At 56.2% G+C, this 15,738-nt stretch overlaps 1 long non-coding RNA gene and 1 other non-coding gene across 5 annotated transcripts in view; one reads left to right on the top strand and one right to left on the bottom strand.

The window, feature by feature from the left end:
• Positions 1-15,738, bottom strand: part of LOC105105175 (uncharacterized) — a 113,258-nt gene that overhangs the window by 60,310 nt on the left and 37,210 nt on the right. For 3 of the 4 annotated variants that reach the window (XR_010379218.1, XR_010379221.1, XR_010379219.1), the window contains exon 8: positions 1,859-2,062. This is a non-coding gene — a transcript (uncharacterized LOC105105175). Of the gene's footprint in view, positions 1-214; positions 1,034-1,858; positions 2,063-15,738 lie in introns of those variants that run through there. The other variant, XR_010379220.1, reaches the window with a different exon arrangement.
• LOC135320062 (uncharacterized) lies at positions 387-1,816 on the top strand. Its single transcript, XR_010379223.1, has 2 exons — positions 387-450; positions 1,544-1,816. It is a non-coding gene; the product is annotated as an uncharacterized LOC135320062 (long non-coding RNA).

The following is a 15,738-nucleotide window of genomic DNA, read 5'->3' as shown; positions in this document are numbered from 1 at the left end:
CAAAATTTAGTAAGAGAATATACAGATTCATCTCAAGAATCCTTCATAGGTCACTTGAAAATTGTCCTAGTTTTAAACATGTAACCATCGTTACAAAAACATTAGCTATTGAACAAGGCCACAAATTATAATTTTAACCCACTGATTTAAAAGAATTTTAAAATCTGTACCCAAAGTACTCATGAAAGTATCACTATTTCTTAGAGAAAACTGATTTGTAGACTCATTTTTTTAATCAACTCTGAATTTTTCTCAGAATTCTCTTACAGGTTTTAGATCAAAGACTTACATATGAAATGATTTCTAACTGTGCCATATGGAAAAGAACACCCTGCTGCGCCCTCATGTGTTTCAGGTTTCTCTGGTACAGTTCCTCCTTGAGAACTGCCTCCAGCTCCGGGGAGAAGACACCCCTTCCCTCTGGGAAGCACGCGGCCACTCCTGACAAAGGTGACATCACTACTGACAGGGAGGGGGCTGCAGGGTGTGGGAACCATGTAACTGGCTTTGGTGGGAAAGGCAGCAGGGCTGCCAGGGCTCATGGGAGACGCTCGGACAGTGCAGTTCTGGAGCCCAAATCACATCGCAAGAGCAGTGATCTCCACCTGCTCCACGTCAGGGCCGCTTTCATACTGTCCTGAGACCAAAGAAAGGATAAGGCAGATCTGACTGCAGGAAGTTGCTAGTACAGCATTAGGAGACATTAGGGTATAATACAGTGTTTGGAAATTTTTTCAAACAAAACTTTAAATGGGACTCATATATATGAGATGTGCTCAGGCTGAAACTAGAGTGAGGGGCCAGAGCACTGCCTTGTTTATTCCCCACCCCCTTTTTTCCTGCTTAATGGTACCTGAGGTACCACAGGTTTCCAGTGCCTTTGAAACAGGTTGAAAAGAACCTGCATCAATGAGAAAAAAAGGACTTGATTTGGTGTGAAACCACCTTTCCAGACTGTCAGCGCCTGGGCCCCTGTTCACCAGCTGTGTTACCTCTGGCCAGTTATTTTAGCTCGCTTTCAGTTTCTTCATCTCTAAAATGTGAATAAAAACAACATCTAAATTTTAGGATTATTGTCAAGATTAATCATGGATGTAAACTAAATTTGTGAAAAAGCAATTACTGGGGCCAGTAGAAGTTCCTCTGAGAACCCTGAGCTAGGACTGTCTGAGCCTAGGTCATCACAGCTAACTGGCTGCAGTCCATTTCATAACGATGAGGTTAGATTCAGAACCTGGGGACATGGATCATGAGACTCTTTGAATGAGGGGGGCAGGTAATTAGGTTGGTTTGTATGTTTGTTTTTTATGTTAATGGAGGTACTGGGGCTTGAACCCACAACCTCATGTGTAGTAAGTACGCACTGAACCACTGAGCTATCAGCCTCTCCCAATCCCTTTGCAATTTTGACATTTTTTGGTTTTATGACATTTATCTCACTGCTTTGAGGAAATCTTTAGGAAAATCTATTTAATCAGGAATTTACTTGAGTCTAGAACCTGAGACTGTGCTTTACTAAGATAACTGTTTTTGAATTCATCAGTGACAACAGGACAACCCCTGGAATCAACACGAATGACAGTGGCAGTTATTTTCAAAAGTCCACAAGGACAGTATGAGGCCAAGTGCCCAACTACCACGGGTCTGCACACATGCCTGTCCACGATTCTTGAAGTCCCTGAAGAACAGAAGTGGCCATAATCACATTTGACCCTTCCTCTCTTCTATCTTTATTCCTCACATATTGTTTCACTTTTCTTCCTCCTCTATTCTGCATGTTTACAATGATTTATTAAAAATGGGTTAGTAACCACTTTATTTGCTTATGGCCCATATTAACACCTTGGTGGAGGCTCACCTGGGCAGTCTGCGTCTCAACTAAGGTCACTTCTGCACCTGCAGTCAATGGGCAGCTCAGCTGGGGCTGACTCATGTGTCTGTTGGCTAGTGCTGGCTCTAGGTGGATCCTCATCTCTTCAGCAAGCGAGCCCGGCCTTCTTCATACGGTGGAGGAAGAGCTCCCAACAACAAGACGCTTTTCAAGAGTCCATGTAGGGGAGGGCTGCACAAAGGACCACAAGGATAATGAGTTATTCATCACTTACTGAGGGCTGTGACTGTCATCGACCACACGATACCCAGAACCCGAGATGCATTCCTACCGCACACCTACTCTTCTTCATGAGCTGTTAATCCTCCGTTCTTTACACCAGCATTTTCGTAGGATATTAAGACGTTTGCTAGGGAGTATCTCTGAAATAATCATTGATTTTCCCCCTACGTATTTCTTGCTCTATCTTACTCCCTGCCTTAAGCTGTCTTAAGAGACAGACCATTCCTCAGAGAACAGAAGTTACAGAAGAATATGAGGAATAACAGAGCTGTTTGTTGCCTATGAGTTTTAAGCATTCAGTTTTCTAGGAAACAAAAATAATTCATGGCATAAAGATTTAGGTGGGAATCTCATGGGGAAAGCCCAGAACAATGAGGTGTATAGGACATGTGCACCGTTTCCTGAATAGAAAACAAGAGGAATCAGGAAGCCCTCACAGAACAGCTAACTCACATCTCTAAGACCGAGCCAGGTAGAGTCGCACAGAACTTCCTGCACCTCAGCAGGGAACAGATCAGTGAAATGGTTCCATCAACCTGAGCATAGTAGGGAAGGAATAAAGTCATTGGATTTGCTGAGACAGGTCTCAGCAACAGCTGTGCAGGCCAGCTCCCCAGGACCAGACAGCAACTAGCACAGCTCAGCAGGTGCCCAGTGTACGCAGGGATCCCCAGGCTTACGGCGCCCAGCCCAGGAGACCCCAGAGGAAGGTGGGGCGGGGGACTTGGTGCCCCCAGGAAGGTGCCCCCTCATCAGGCAGGATTGGCCCCCGTAGAGGTGGAGGGTCAGCAACATGGACAGGGGGTGAGTTCAGTGGAAACGGGAGCAGAGGACGTGCTGAATCCTTCGAGGTCTGCTGCCCTCGCTCTCCGAGACCCCTCACTCCCTGCTGACCCCCTGCCCTACCCGCTTGATACCACAGTCCTGACTCCCAGCCTCGTAACCTCTCACACAACCACAGCACTCCGAGCCTGGTCTGCCCCACAACCTGCCACTAGCCTACCCATCCAACAAATGGTGCCCAGGATCCTTCACAAAGGCCACTGGGACAAGGACAAGTGAGTTAGTTAACACACATTTCCAAACCTTGTAAGAGCTGGGCTGATGGACGCTGGGCAGAGGGCCACACAGCAGGTCCTTGCAGAGGGGTGACCTGTAGGTGGCAGGACAGGCCCCGGGAGTGCAATGGCAAAGGTTATATGTCGGGAGAGGCTGAGCTGCAGGCCACACAGGGCCGGCACCTCCTCTCCTGGGAACACCCCTCCTGGCCACACTGCTGTCACATTTGACCACAGTCCACCCTATGCTTAGGGGACATTCAGCCCTGAGTCCTTAGGGAGGCAAGTGCCTGCACGTGGCTGACATCATCCTGGGCGTTGGCAGCCGTGAAGGGAGCAGGTGGGCGCAGCAGTGATGCCTTCTGACAGGTGCCCCTTCCCCGCCCGCACTAAAGCACATCCTAGACATGAACACTGGTCCCCACCCAGCAAGGGAGAAGGCGCTGTCCTCCCCCAACCTCCACTCTCACCCGTTTAGACGTTTGTATGGCCAACCCCAGCAAGGACCGCTCCTGGACTGACACCACGGCGGAACAGAAGTGACCTTGCACTTGCACCTGTTGACCACTTCCCAGGCTCAGGGTGGATGCCCTGGGTTTCCATCCTGCCCGCAGGACACCACCCTTCCCCCTATGGAATGTGGTCCCCACAAATGGGGGTCCCCAGGGGCTCTGGCCCCCTAGGGGTTGTGACCCCCCTGCCCTCTGAGGGGCTGGGTCTGCATCGCTGTCTCCTGTGGTCTCACAGCCTGCAGTTCTGGCCCTGCCAGAGAACCAGCTGCTTGGGCTGGCAGCCCAGGAGGCGGGCAGCTGCTCAGCTCACTCAAAACTTGCAAGATTGCAACGCAGGCTCCTTGGCCTCAGCCTCTCCCCTTGACTCCATAGTCCCTGGTGGTGATGATCAGGGGAGCATGCATGGGCTCCTAACCTCCAGCACATGGAAAGGAAGCTTCTCCTTGCCCTTTCCCCCATCTCAATATTAACAGCTTCCTGCGCATTTTATCATTTAATCTTGGAAATAATCCACAGCTCAGCTGTGTAGATACAGAAACTGAGGCTCAGAGAGGTGGTAGGATTGCCAGATGCCACACAGCAAGACAGCAGGAGGGCCAGGATTCCAGTTTTTATCTGTCTCACCACCTCACATCCCCTCCACCTCGCCAAAGCCTACAACATCTGAGCTGTGCAATCAGGATTGGGAAACAGACCTGAAAGGGACCCTCAAGGATGGCCTAACACCCAGACCAGGTGGAGGGGGGCCTCCCTAAGGCCAATTCCACACCAGGGCAGAGCCCCCATCAACAGAGCTTTCCCAGGCCGTCTGCAGAGCTTTCCAGGCTGCCCTGGGCATCAGCCAAGGACTGACCCCAAGCAGGACATGTGGGTTGTGGTCTCTGATCAGAGGACCCTCACTTGCATCTCAGGCACACCCTGACCTGGAAAAGGTCAGGGGATCCTTGGCCCTCCTTCTTTCACTTAGACCTCTAGGACACATCCTCTTGTACCCACAACATCTGGAAGTCCTCCTCCATGTCTGACTGCAATCCTTCCTGCTGCAGGGGACACCTGTTACCATCTCTGCAACACAGCAGGTCCTTCCTCCCTCAAGCACACAGTGACCGCTCCCACATGTGGGAGACCATTTGCTGCCTCTTGTCCAAACTTCAGAAATTTGGAATACCTGGGTCACGGACCCAGGCCCCAACTCCTGGGCTCAGACCTGAGGAATCAACGTCAGTGACATTTGATTCTCCCCACTCCCCAGGTCCAGGGTGACAGAAGGAGCTGGGGCAGGGGCCCCTCCCTGCCTGAGTTGAGGGGAGGTTGCAGGGGACCCCGGGCCCCTCAAATCAAAACTCCCAGAGAAGATGCTGTGCCTCCCCCATCAGACCAGGGTCTCCAGGAAGGCCCAGCCACTGCCCACCCCTCTGCAGGCCACCAGTTCCTCACCACAGGCTCCTCCCAACCCACTCTGGCCAAAGCCCTAATGTCACCAAACCCCAGGGACAACCACCTGGCCCTTTCGCGCCACTTCTGAGCTCTCCTTCTGCCCTCAGTCAGCACCCCAGGGCCTGACCCTGAGCTGAGACTCAAGCTTCCTCTGTGGCTCCCCAGCCCTCAGATTTCTTGGTCAGTCAAGAATACAGCCAGCAACCTCCTTCCACCCCCACATCACCCCCATCCACCCAGCGCACTCCCTGGACAGCTGGCCTCCTGATCACATATCCCCCTGATGCCAAGTTGTCCTTGACAGCGTGTTAGGCCAGTCACTGCCATGGTAAGCTGCCCCTCTGGTGGCTGTCCGAGGCCTGCACACCCGCCGGCTGCATACCACCTGTATGTCCTTGAACCTCTGTCCAGTTGTCCCACTACGTGATAGCCTTATGTTCCTGCTTGCGTCCTCCTCTGGGAGGGCGGGACCAGGACCTGGCTTGCTCACCCCATGCCTGCACCCCAGTAGGGGCAGAGTGCCCAGCCAAGACTTGCTATGGGGGGACAAGTGAAGCCACGTGGCCGGGCAGCATGGCCCCTCTCTGCCCCTCCAACCTGGCGGCAACCTCCAGGAACCCTCCTACCTCCCTCCCTCTCATACCCACACACCCATCATCAATCAGCCTTCATGTCAAAATGCACCAGGACTCTCACTGCTGTTTTCCATTCCGTGGCCACCACCCTGGTGGGACCCACTGCCAGCCTCCCCCCTGCCTGCCTCTGCCTGTCCCCAGCACACTGCCATCACTGGAAATATGCCAAGACACATGCTCTGCTCAAAACCTTCCTGCTGCTCCCTCCTCACTCAGAGCAAAGGTCATGCCGCCCTCAGGGACCCCACAGGTCCCAGGGACTGGCCCACCTTTCCTGACCCTCCCCACTCCCCACCTCAAGTACACTCGTCCAGCCACACTCAGACGGGGAACCCCAGCTCCCTGCAACCCCGCCCTCGGAGACCTGCCTTATTCCAACTTCAGCCCCTGTGCGGGGCCACAGCCTTATCCTGGTGTCTCACGTGAGGTTGCTCAGAGAAGGCTGCCTGGCTCCTGTCACCAGCTGCCAGAGCGGAGTAGCCTGGCCCCCATCCAACTCAGAATGCCCCCCAGGGGACCTCCCCTGGGGCCCCAGTGCGTCAGAGCCTGGGAGGAGGCTCAGCCTGTGGCTCCCTGCCATCCTGCTCCCTGCAGAGCTCCCTGGTGGCTCAGCCCAGCCCCAGGAGGGGGAACTGGACAGCCAAGGCCACTGCTGGCCACTCAGGGCCGAGCTGCCTCCCCTGCGAAGTAGGCACACATCTTCACCCCGCATGCTGCTCAGGGAGACAACAGAGATACAGGGCTCAGCACAGGGCCCGGCACGCTCATGGGAGATCAGCAGACAGTAACACAGAGGGTGCATTGGGGGCGCAGCCTACCTGCTCACCCACTGAGCCTAGGCCTTCTCAGCATTCAGGATGCCTCCTGCAGGCCCGCGAAGCAGGCGTTATTATAGGACTGTGGGAATCAGGGCCCCCTGGGGTTTGATGGGCTAATTCACACTGGAGTGGGAAGGCCTCATACCTGTCCTCCCACACAGCAGAAAGAAGCCTGGATGGGAGAAGCTAGCCCCACTGAGGGAACAGGGAGTGGCCAAGGTGTCTCTGCAGGCAGGGGCTTCTAGGAGCCCTTCAAAACTTCTCAGCTGGGCCTTTGTGCTCCTGAAAGCACGCATGCCAGGTACAAGCCCCGCCAAATCATGCTTCACATGTCCAGAGTGCCAACCGCCCACCTCTACTTATTGCCGTCTGACCCACAGACCAAGGCTTGTGCTGGGTTGCCTCCTCCAGGGAGCCCACCTGGATAAGCTGGGAGTTCCTGAGCACTGCACCTGGCTCCTCCAACAGGTCCTACCCGGCTGCTGGGCTGGGGCTCCCTGCCCAGACCCCACCTCCCCCAGCAGCTGGAGCTCATCAGGGCTCTCAAGCCCCCCCGCAGCCCTGGTGGCCCTGCTCCCACACGCCAGCTGGGATGGAGCCACTAGGGACTCAGAACACAGCACCCTCTCCTGCCTCCAGGCCTTCATCTTGGCCGTTCCCTCTGAGCACATCCCCTCCTGTCCCCTGGCTGACTCAGCTTCATCCTTCAGGGCTCTCCCGAGGCCCTGCCATCTCCTGGAAGCCTCCTCAAACTCCCACTCTGTGCCCAGCTCCCATCTGACCACTAGCCTGTCAGAAACCCCCTCCCCGGGCAGGCCCATGTCTGCTTCCCGAGATCAGTGCCATGTCCTCTCTGTTGAGGGTCTGGGGGCAATGTTTGTGACCTGAGGGGACCCTGGGGGGTGGAGACCTGCCTGACTTTGGTCTTGCTGAGTGAGCTGCTGGGTGAGAGCCATGCACCCTCAGGCCTGTGTCCCTGCCCATGGGGGGCAGGCTCTCCGAGCACTAACAATGTCTAAGGCTCACTTAGCATCCACAGGTCTGTGACCAGGGCCTCAAAGGCTTCTCATGTAGCCCAGGGTGCCAATCTCCTGGCTCCCACATGGTACTGGCCACACTCTGAGTCAGAGCTTCCAGCCGCAGGCCTGCCCCAAGGCTGGAAACCTGGCCATCCTCAGGGTCTGGTGGCTCTTCACCAGACCCAACCTACCCACCTGAATAGGGCCAGAGGCCCAGGGCAGCCTGCCAGGCAGAAAAGGGCCCCTGCAATCCCCAGCCATGCAAGCAAGCGGTCTGCACTGTGGATGCCAGGGTCTCGCCAACCCCAGGGCACCTGCCAACTACGCCCAGCTCAGAGGCCTGCACCTCTGCCTGAGCTGTTTGACCCTCACTCAGACCTTCACCTGGTGCACCTCTGACCCAGCTCTGTCCGGCCTGCCACCTACTCATGCCAGCTGTGGGGCAAGCCCCTCGACACCCACACCCCATCATGCTCCATCCACTGGCGCAGCTGGACTTCAAGCCGATAGGTCACTCACTCAGCCAGTGTGCCCCTGGCCTGCCCCATCAGGCTCCATGCTGAGTGCAGGGTGCTGGGCACATGCATGGGCTCCAGTAGATCCCAAACCCCTCCACCCCCACCAACCCAGCTCTGTCTCCTCCAAGATACCTTCCCAGACTGCGTGGCCCCATGAGCTCTCCTGTCTGCCCTCCCACCCAGGCTCCTCACCTACTCAGCCTGGTTAACTGCCTCGGGTGTGTCCTGGTTCCCAAGAGGATGGGGGGCTTCATACTGGAACAGAGGAGATCAAATCTGACTCTATATTGGTCTGTTCCTTTAGTTTTAACCACTGTGCCCTGTTTTCTAGGCTTAGTCTTGCCAGCTCTGCACCTTTTAGGAAACAATGTTGCTTTTAGCCTGAAATAGACAGGAGAGGCTATTCTTGGGGTTCTGCACTTAAATAGGGCTGGCAAATTGCAAAATACAAAATAACCTTTGTTTTGTTGCAGGTTTACAGGAACACCATGGCCTGACTCACATGGATGAATGCAAGAACTAAGAATTCCTACAGCAAGAAGTTTGCAACAACGAACCACACCCCATCCCAATTTTTTTTTTTTTTTTGTATACAAGGAGCCTGAGTTCTGACTTGAGCAGGATGGTTCTACAAGACATTACCACCAACCTCAGTCTGCTGGTTTTCCAAATACAGTCACTATTCCTTGCCCCAACACCTCGTCTCCCCGTTTTTTGGCCTGTCGTGTGGTGAGTAGAACGAGTTTGGACTGTGACGATTTCCCCCCAATTGCTGAGACCACCCCCAACACCACCTTAACTGTCACCACAGCCTCAACCATCACGGCTCTCACCAAAACCACCACCAGCGCCATCACCACCACCAGCATTACCATCACCACCACTGGCACCATTACCACTCCCAGCGCCCCGCAGCCACCCTGCACACCCCACACCAGGGTAGGCATCCTCCCAGAGCTGCCCTGAGCTGTTCCCAGCCTGCCCAGCAGATCCCGTGAGCTCAGGGCTGTCCACACTCGCTGCCTACCCTGACCGCCAGGCCCACCCCTGACCCTCAAGTCACTTGTGAACACCCTACTCATACGACTGCACGTCCCCACCACTGACACACGGGGGGCCCACAGGGGTGGGAAAACACAGGGATGAGACGCAGCCAGATGCAGCCCTGCAGGAGACTCCTGTGCCCTGAACTCCACCCAGGAAATCTCCCCACACCCAGACGCCCCCTGCCCATGCCATAACAGTGTATCCTGACTCTCAAGCATGTGTCTGTGATGTTCCCACCAAACAGGACCCCTTCCCTCCCCTCTAGACACCAGGGCCACCACTGGCCCAGCAACAGCCAACACCGCCCTTCAGCCAGCATGGGAGAAATCAGGCTGGGAACTGGCCGCCTCTGACAGGGAGCTGGACACCCTTCTGCGTGCCCCCCTTGGCCTGCCCCCTCGCTGCCCTCTCCAAGGAAACCAGGGACAGGGATGAGGCAAGGCTGTTAAAAGGACCAGGACTTGCACTTGGGTGAGGACTCCAGGGAGGGCACTGGGCCTGGGTCCTGAGCGTCCCCCAGGACAGCTTCATCCGGCAGGGCTGGGGTCTGCCCAGGCAGAGAGAGAGCACAGACTGGCATGACTCATGCGGCCACCCTGGGCCTTCAATGGCACTCCATGCCCGTCTCCTCAGCCAGGCGTCTCTAAAGGTGCCTGGAGTGGGGTCACGCTTTGAGAAAGGGCACAACAGACTCTGCGGGAAGGTCACACCACCCACCAGTGTCTGCTCTGCCAGCTCAGTAAGGGTGCCAAGTGCCCACTAATTAGGGAAACCCCAACCCAACTGAACAGAAGCCACTTACAGGACTTCTCAGAGCCTTTATAGTTGCTGTGCACGTGGACCCAGGAGAACAGGACATGGTGGGTATGGAACTCTGTCCTTCCTGGAGCCCACGTGGGATTAGCGTCAGGCAGAACACCTCCTGAAATGCTGGCATAGCAAGAGGAGCACCGTGGAGAGTGTCTGACCCAGGCCTGGCCTGTACTGACGTCCCTAGACTGGGCCTCACCTCCACCATTTTCAAGTGACAGACAGCAGGTGATTTCCAAGGATCTTGCCAGCTCTCACTTTTCTGCTCTACGTAACTCTGAGTTATTCTTTTTTAAAATGGAAACTGCACAACACATGCAGCCGCCATGAGTGAAAGACCCAGCGAGCTGTCCGAGCTGAACCACAGGACTGAACTCCCTGGATGTGCTCCTGGCTCTCCTTAACCCCGGCACCAGGCCATCCTCCTGGGCCCGTCCTCCACCCACCCACCCAAACATCTGGGAATTCTGCAAAGATCCCTCTTTCCCCACTAATGGCCCTGCTCCCAAGGCCCCCACTGCCATTGGCCAGATGGTGCAGGGGTGTTAGGGGGTTGGGGCCATGAGCCCTGTTGGGAGAAGTCACCTCACGTGTACATGTTGAGCCCATGTGTGCAAGTGTGTGTGTACAACTGGGGGTGAGGCAGGCCAGGGGTCTGTGATGTGGGTGGAAACCTCTGACTCAGACGTTCCAAGACGAGCATGTCACATGGCTGACAGTCGCACGTGGCTGGAAGAGGGGGCAGCCCTCCAAGAACATGACACATGCATACTAACACACGAACGAGCACAAGGGACTCCAGATGAGACATGGGGTCAGGGCTCAATGTGTGACCAGGACCAGGGCTCAGTCTGAGTCTGGAATCTAGGTTCCATCAGACCAGGGACAGAGTCATGGACCACGGTCATGGATCAAAAGATCACCTACTACTCAGATGATGGTCACATCACTGATGGCTCTCAGCCCCCAGTGGCACCCCCCTACACACAAAGTTCTGTAGACATGTGAGAACCTTTCTCATCCAAACACACACAAACACAGGCCAATGACAGCACAGACCCAATCTCTGGGCTCACTGGTGGACATAGACCTCCGGCCCTGTCCCTGGTCCCCGCTTCAGGAAACACTTGGTTCCTCTGAGCCTGTTCATGTGAGGAGTGGCCCCACTTGGGCATGGAAAGGGGTTCTGTCCAGCACACAGCAGAGCAAAGGGGGAAGAGTGAGGGAGGGTCAGAGACAGCGCTCTCCCTCCCCCGCCCTGTCCATCCCTGGTCTTTAGCCCCAGGCTGTTCATTTCTCGATCAGATACTGCAATCCTCATCCTGAGCTGGACCACATTCCTTTCTAAGCCTCAGCTTCACCAGACGTAACAGGCATAGTTAGCCAGGCTCCTAGCGCCATGCCCAGAACTGAACAGAGAGCTTGGGGGCCAAATGTGTTCTGAGGCACCTTCCTGCTGTCCTCAGAACCCTGGGCCCAGGCACAGAGACCCTAACAGTGCCATCCACTCAGAGGTGACCGGGAGTGGGCAGTGGGTGGGCCTCCCACACCTGAGGTGGAGGCCACAGCCAGTGGTGAGCACCCCATGGACTTGGTTGCAGCCCACTCCCCATCACCTTCTCTGCCCCCACCCACAATCAGGCAGACTCTGATCCTGAGGATGGGAGTCTGAGGCTCCCAGAGGGTGGAATCTGCCCCAGGTCACACAGCCCTGGGGACTGAGAACTTCACACTCACTGGGCTGGCCAGACTGCTCACAGCCTGCTGCCCTGGAGACCAAGGGGCTGGGTCCACATCTCTGGAAAGCAATTTACCACTAAGATCTTGAAACTGTTCAGGGGACTCAACGCCTAGGGAACAATCAGAAATGTGAGCAGAGCTGTTCAAGCGAGGGTGCTGGGCCACTGGGTGAACGGGCATCCCCAGGGCACTGCAGGCAGCCTTCCAACAGCCACTAGGGAGGGTTTCTGGGCTTTGGGGAGGGGCTTATGCCGACATCAGGGGCCAGATTAAACAGACCTGCAACCGCGGTGTAACCTCCCACGATGGCCAGCCTGGGCCCTGAGAGCACGTGGGCCTTCTTTGTTGCTTTTTCTTTTTTTAACCGTTTTTGATACTTCACTTTGAACAAAGAGCTTGCGTCACTTGCAAAACCCAGAGAAAAGCACTTGACAGCAACCAAAGCCAGAGAGCCAGTTTCCAAAGGCTAGGCGGTCCGCCCAAGCTCTCCCCCACCCCAGGCCCCTGCCCCTGCTCCTGTCCTCACAACCCCAGACCCAGAGTTGGAAAGAGAAGTGCAGTCTGCCATATGGCCCTGGACACTCCCACCACAGGGCCTTTGCACTGCCTGTTCCTTCTGCCAAAATGCTTGTCCCCAGACACCCACGTGCACAGTGCTGTCAGGCCTCTGCTCAAGCACCACCCCTGAGAGGCTTCCCTAAACCTGCCCTAAAAGGCACCTCACCCCACACGCCACTTGGTACACTGGCTCCATTTCTTGGCCTGTGCCTTGACCTGACAGTTTCACAGGGATCCATAGGTTCCCACTTTCCTGTCCCTCCTCACTGGGGATCAGAGGAGGCTGAGGTCTTGAGTGATTACTGACCACCGACAAGGCACACTGCCTTGTCGGTGGTCAGTAATCACTCAAGATTGGATGGGTGGGTGGATAGGTGGATAAGTGGATGGGTGGATGGATGGATTGGGGAGCTGGATGGGTGGATGAGTGCATGAATGGGTGGTAGGTAGGTGGGTGGATAGCCAAGGGAGTGGATGGATAGAAGGTGGGTGGGTGGATACCTAAGCGAGTGGACAGGTGGATGGAGAGTGGATGGATGCATGGTGGTCACACCCCTCCCTGACAACTTCCACAGTTGCTGACATGCAGCCCTACAAACTGGCCCCACACCCCTTGCAGCCTCCCCCCGGCACCCATCCATCCTCCTCTCCGGTCGCCTACTCGTCCTGGCCTCACATTCTTCCTGTACCCTCTAACTTCCACACCGTTACTCAAAGTGTGTTTCTGCCTAGAGAGCTTCCTCCTGTTCTCTGCCAGAAAACACGTCCTCCTCTAGGATCAGCCACTGCGGGAGCCTCCCTGGCCTCCCTGACACATCTCCGTCACTGCACCACGCCCAGCAGCAGGGACTTGCCACACGTACCCCCCGGCCCACAGGCTGGCCTGGGACGGGCGGAACCAGGGATGAGAGAGGTGGGTGGTGACAATGACATGCAGCTCTTCAATGGACATACCCACTTCAATGGACACCAAACCTCCAGAGGGGAGGCCCAGCCACCACCAGGCCCATCTGGCACATCGGGACCCGGTCACTAAGTTCTCACCTGCCCTGTCTCCACAAAGTCTGAACCTCCTCTCCTCTGGATACTGCCCCCATTATGGGGCTTTTTGACAAATTCATCCCTGTTACTATGTAGCCCCACACCTCTCTCTCTGCTTCCCTGTGTCTGGGAGGACACCTGCCTCTGGGCACCCACGCAGGGCCCTGTGACTCTAAATTGCAGCCTGGTCAGTCCAGCCCGGTGCCCCGTCCCCCTACTTCCCACTGCTGCAGCACCTGGTGTGGGCTGGTGCTACTGCTTGACAAGGAGCTGGGCCCAGGGCCCCAGGAGCCCCCACATCTGCTTCCCATCTGATCACTCAGGGCCTCACCCTGCTGCCCAGTCCTTGGCAGTGCTCTTGCAAAGCTACACCATCTGCCTGTCACCTGGCCAGTGTGAGGGGGGCTGCCACACCCCTCTGGATCCCCAACCGTGGACTTCCCTGGGAGGGGTGGGAAGCCAGCTGGGTGGGATCCTGCCGCCTCAGAGCCTCACCTGGGCAGGGAGAATGTGCAGGACAGAAAGAGTCAGGGAGTCAGTGGCCCCCGAACCTGAAGGCTGTGCCCCGCCTCTGCTGGGTCAGCCTCCTCCCAGGCCTGAGGCCCCAAGGACACAAAGCACAGATGAACTTACAAGTCAGTCTTGGCCCACAGGCTACAAGTCTGGTTGGTGGTGCCCTGGGAAGGAGGGGGAGCTGTCAGGCCACCTGCCCGCCCCACGAGCTTCACCCAGCCGTCACTCCAGGGCTCACCCTGTGCCGGGCACTCTGCCTACCCTGTTCCCACAGAGACAGTTGGAGGAGGAGGAACTGAGACCCAGCTCAGGGAAGGGACTGGCTCAGGCCCCCAAGCCCCACTGTGTGGCCTTGGGCAGCTCTTGTCCCCTCACTCAGCCGGGATGGGGAGCAGGGTCTGAAGCCCAGTTCTAGATACCCTAGTGGCCAATTCAGCGTCTGGATGACCTGGGAGACCCCTTCCCCAGGCAGTCCACACTAAGCCTTTCCCAGTGCTCTGGGATCTGGAAGATCGAAGGGGTGGAGGCCATCACTTGCAGGTCCCAAGAACCTCCCACACAGAAAGTCCTCTCCAGCCCTCAGTCCTGGCTGTGGCTGACTTACGTCCACAGAGTGTGCCACTGGGTACACAGGGTTATGTCAGAGGACGGAGGGCAGAGGAGGGCCATGGAAAGATGGGCTGGGCTGGGTAGGAGACCCCTGGCCCGGCCTCACCATTATCTGTATGTTTGGGTAGTCGGTAGAGACACAGCAGAAGTAGATGGGGGCTCCCAGAAGGAAATACCTCCTCGTGCAGCTCACAGCATCACAGGATGAGGCCTGGGGAGACGCTGGGTCAGCTGTCTCCTGATTCTCAGGTGGGTGCCCGCCTCCAGCACAGGAGTTTCACACATGGCTCCCAGGCACAAGCCACTCCAGTTGGAACACTTAGCGCCAGAAACGGACACTTGTCCAGGACCACATTCCAAATGAGCAGGCCCAGGGGACAGGCTTCCCTAAGTTTATTTCATTCAAAACATTTTCCAGCAGATGCTTTAGGTCGGGCACTGCACCAGGTCCTGGGACCGGGCAAGAGCCAAACCTTCAGGGACAAACCTGCGTGGGGGCAGAGCCCTTTCCTATCCAAAGCCCTGGGGAAAACCAACAGCCAGGCATACCCTGCTCAGCTCCACCCACGCGGGCACGGGACCCACTGGCCTGGGTGTGCCAAGCAGACGCTGGGCAGGCCTTGGGGCTGATGGACATCAGGTGTCCACTGCCTTAAACACGGGCACAGCCTGTGACCCAGAACTTACTCCCAAGGAACCAGGCACACTTGCGCACACACACGGTGGCATGACCCTAGGCGACTGCCACAACCCTGTCACCCAACAGAAGCCACAGGACAGGATAGGACACCTGCTCCACCGCATGGTGCAGAATCAAAACAAGGGAAAATACGGTCGTGCACGCAGACAAAAAGCCAGACAAGTCACACCATCCCGCGACCTGGGTTTTCTTCACTTTACTTCCGTGGATTGCAATACGCTACCCAGACATGTATTGCTCTATAAACAACACACGGCAGGGGGGGCTGCAACCACCGCTGGGAACACACAGCCCCCACTGGGGGAGGGGCCCTGGGCAGGGGCAGGGAACCCACAATGCACTTGTTTTACAGAAAGAAAACAGGCTCAGAAAGGGTCACTTCCTCAATGTTGCACAGCAAACAAATGTCCAACCTGCACGCACTCTTCAAATACGAGGGGCAAAGGACATCAACCCTTCAACGTGCCAAGCCCCTTCTGGGAGCCCACTCTGCCTTTTCCACACCCCCCATCATTCCACAGGGCTGCATGGGGATTAAGACCACCACGTTCAAAGCTGACTTCCCACCTAGTGGTCCTGCAAGCCCACAGCTAGTGTGTTAATAACTTCT

The sequence above is a fragment of the Camelus dromedarius genome, chromosome 36 (assembly GCF_036321535.1).
Source record: "Camelus dromedarius isolate mCamDro1 chromosome 36, mCamDro1.pat, whole genome shotgun sequence".
In the NCBI taxonomy this organism is placed as follows: Eukaryota; Metazoa; Chordata; class Mammalia; order Artiodactyla; family Camelidae; genus Camelus; species Camelus dromedarius.
Note: the sequence above shows the minus strand (reverse complement) of the source record. Positions and strands in the feature narration are given on the sequence as shown.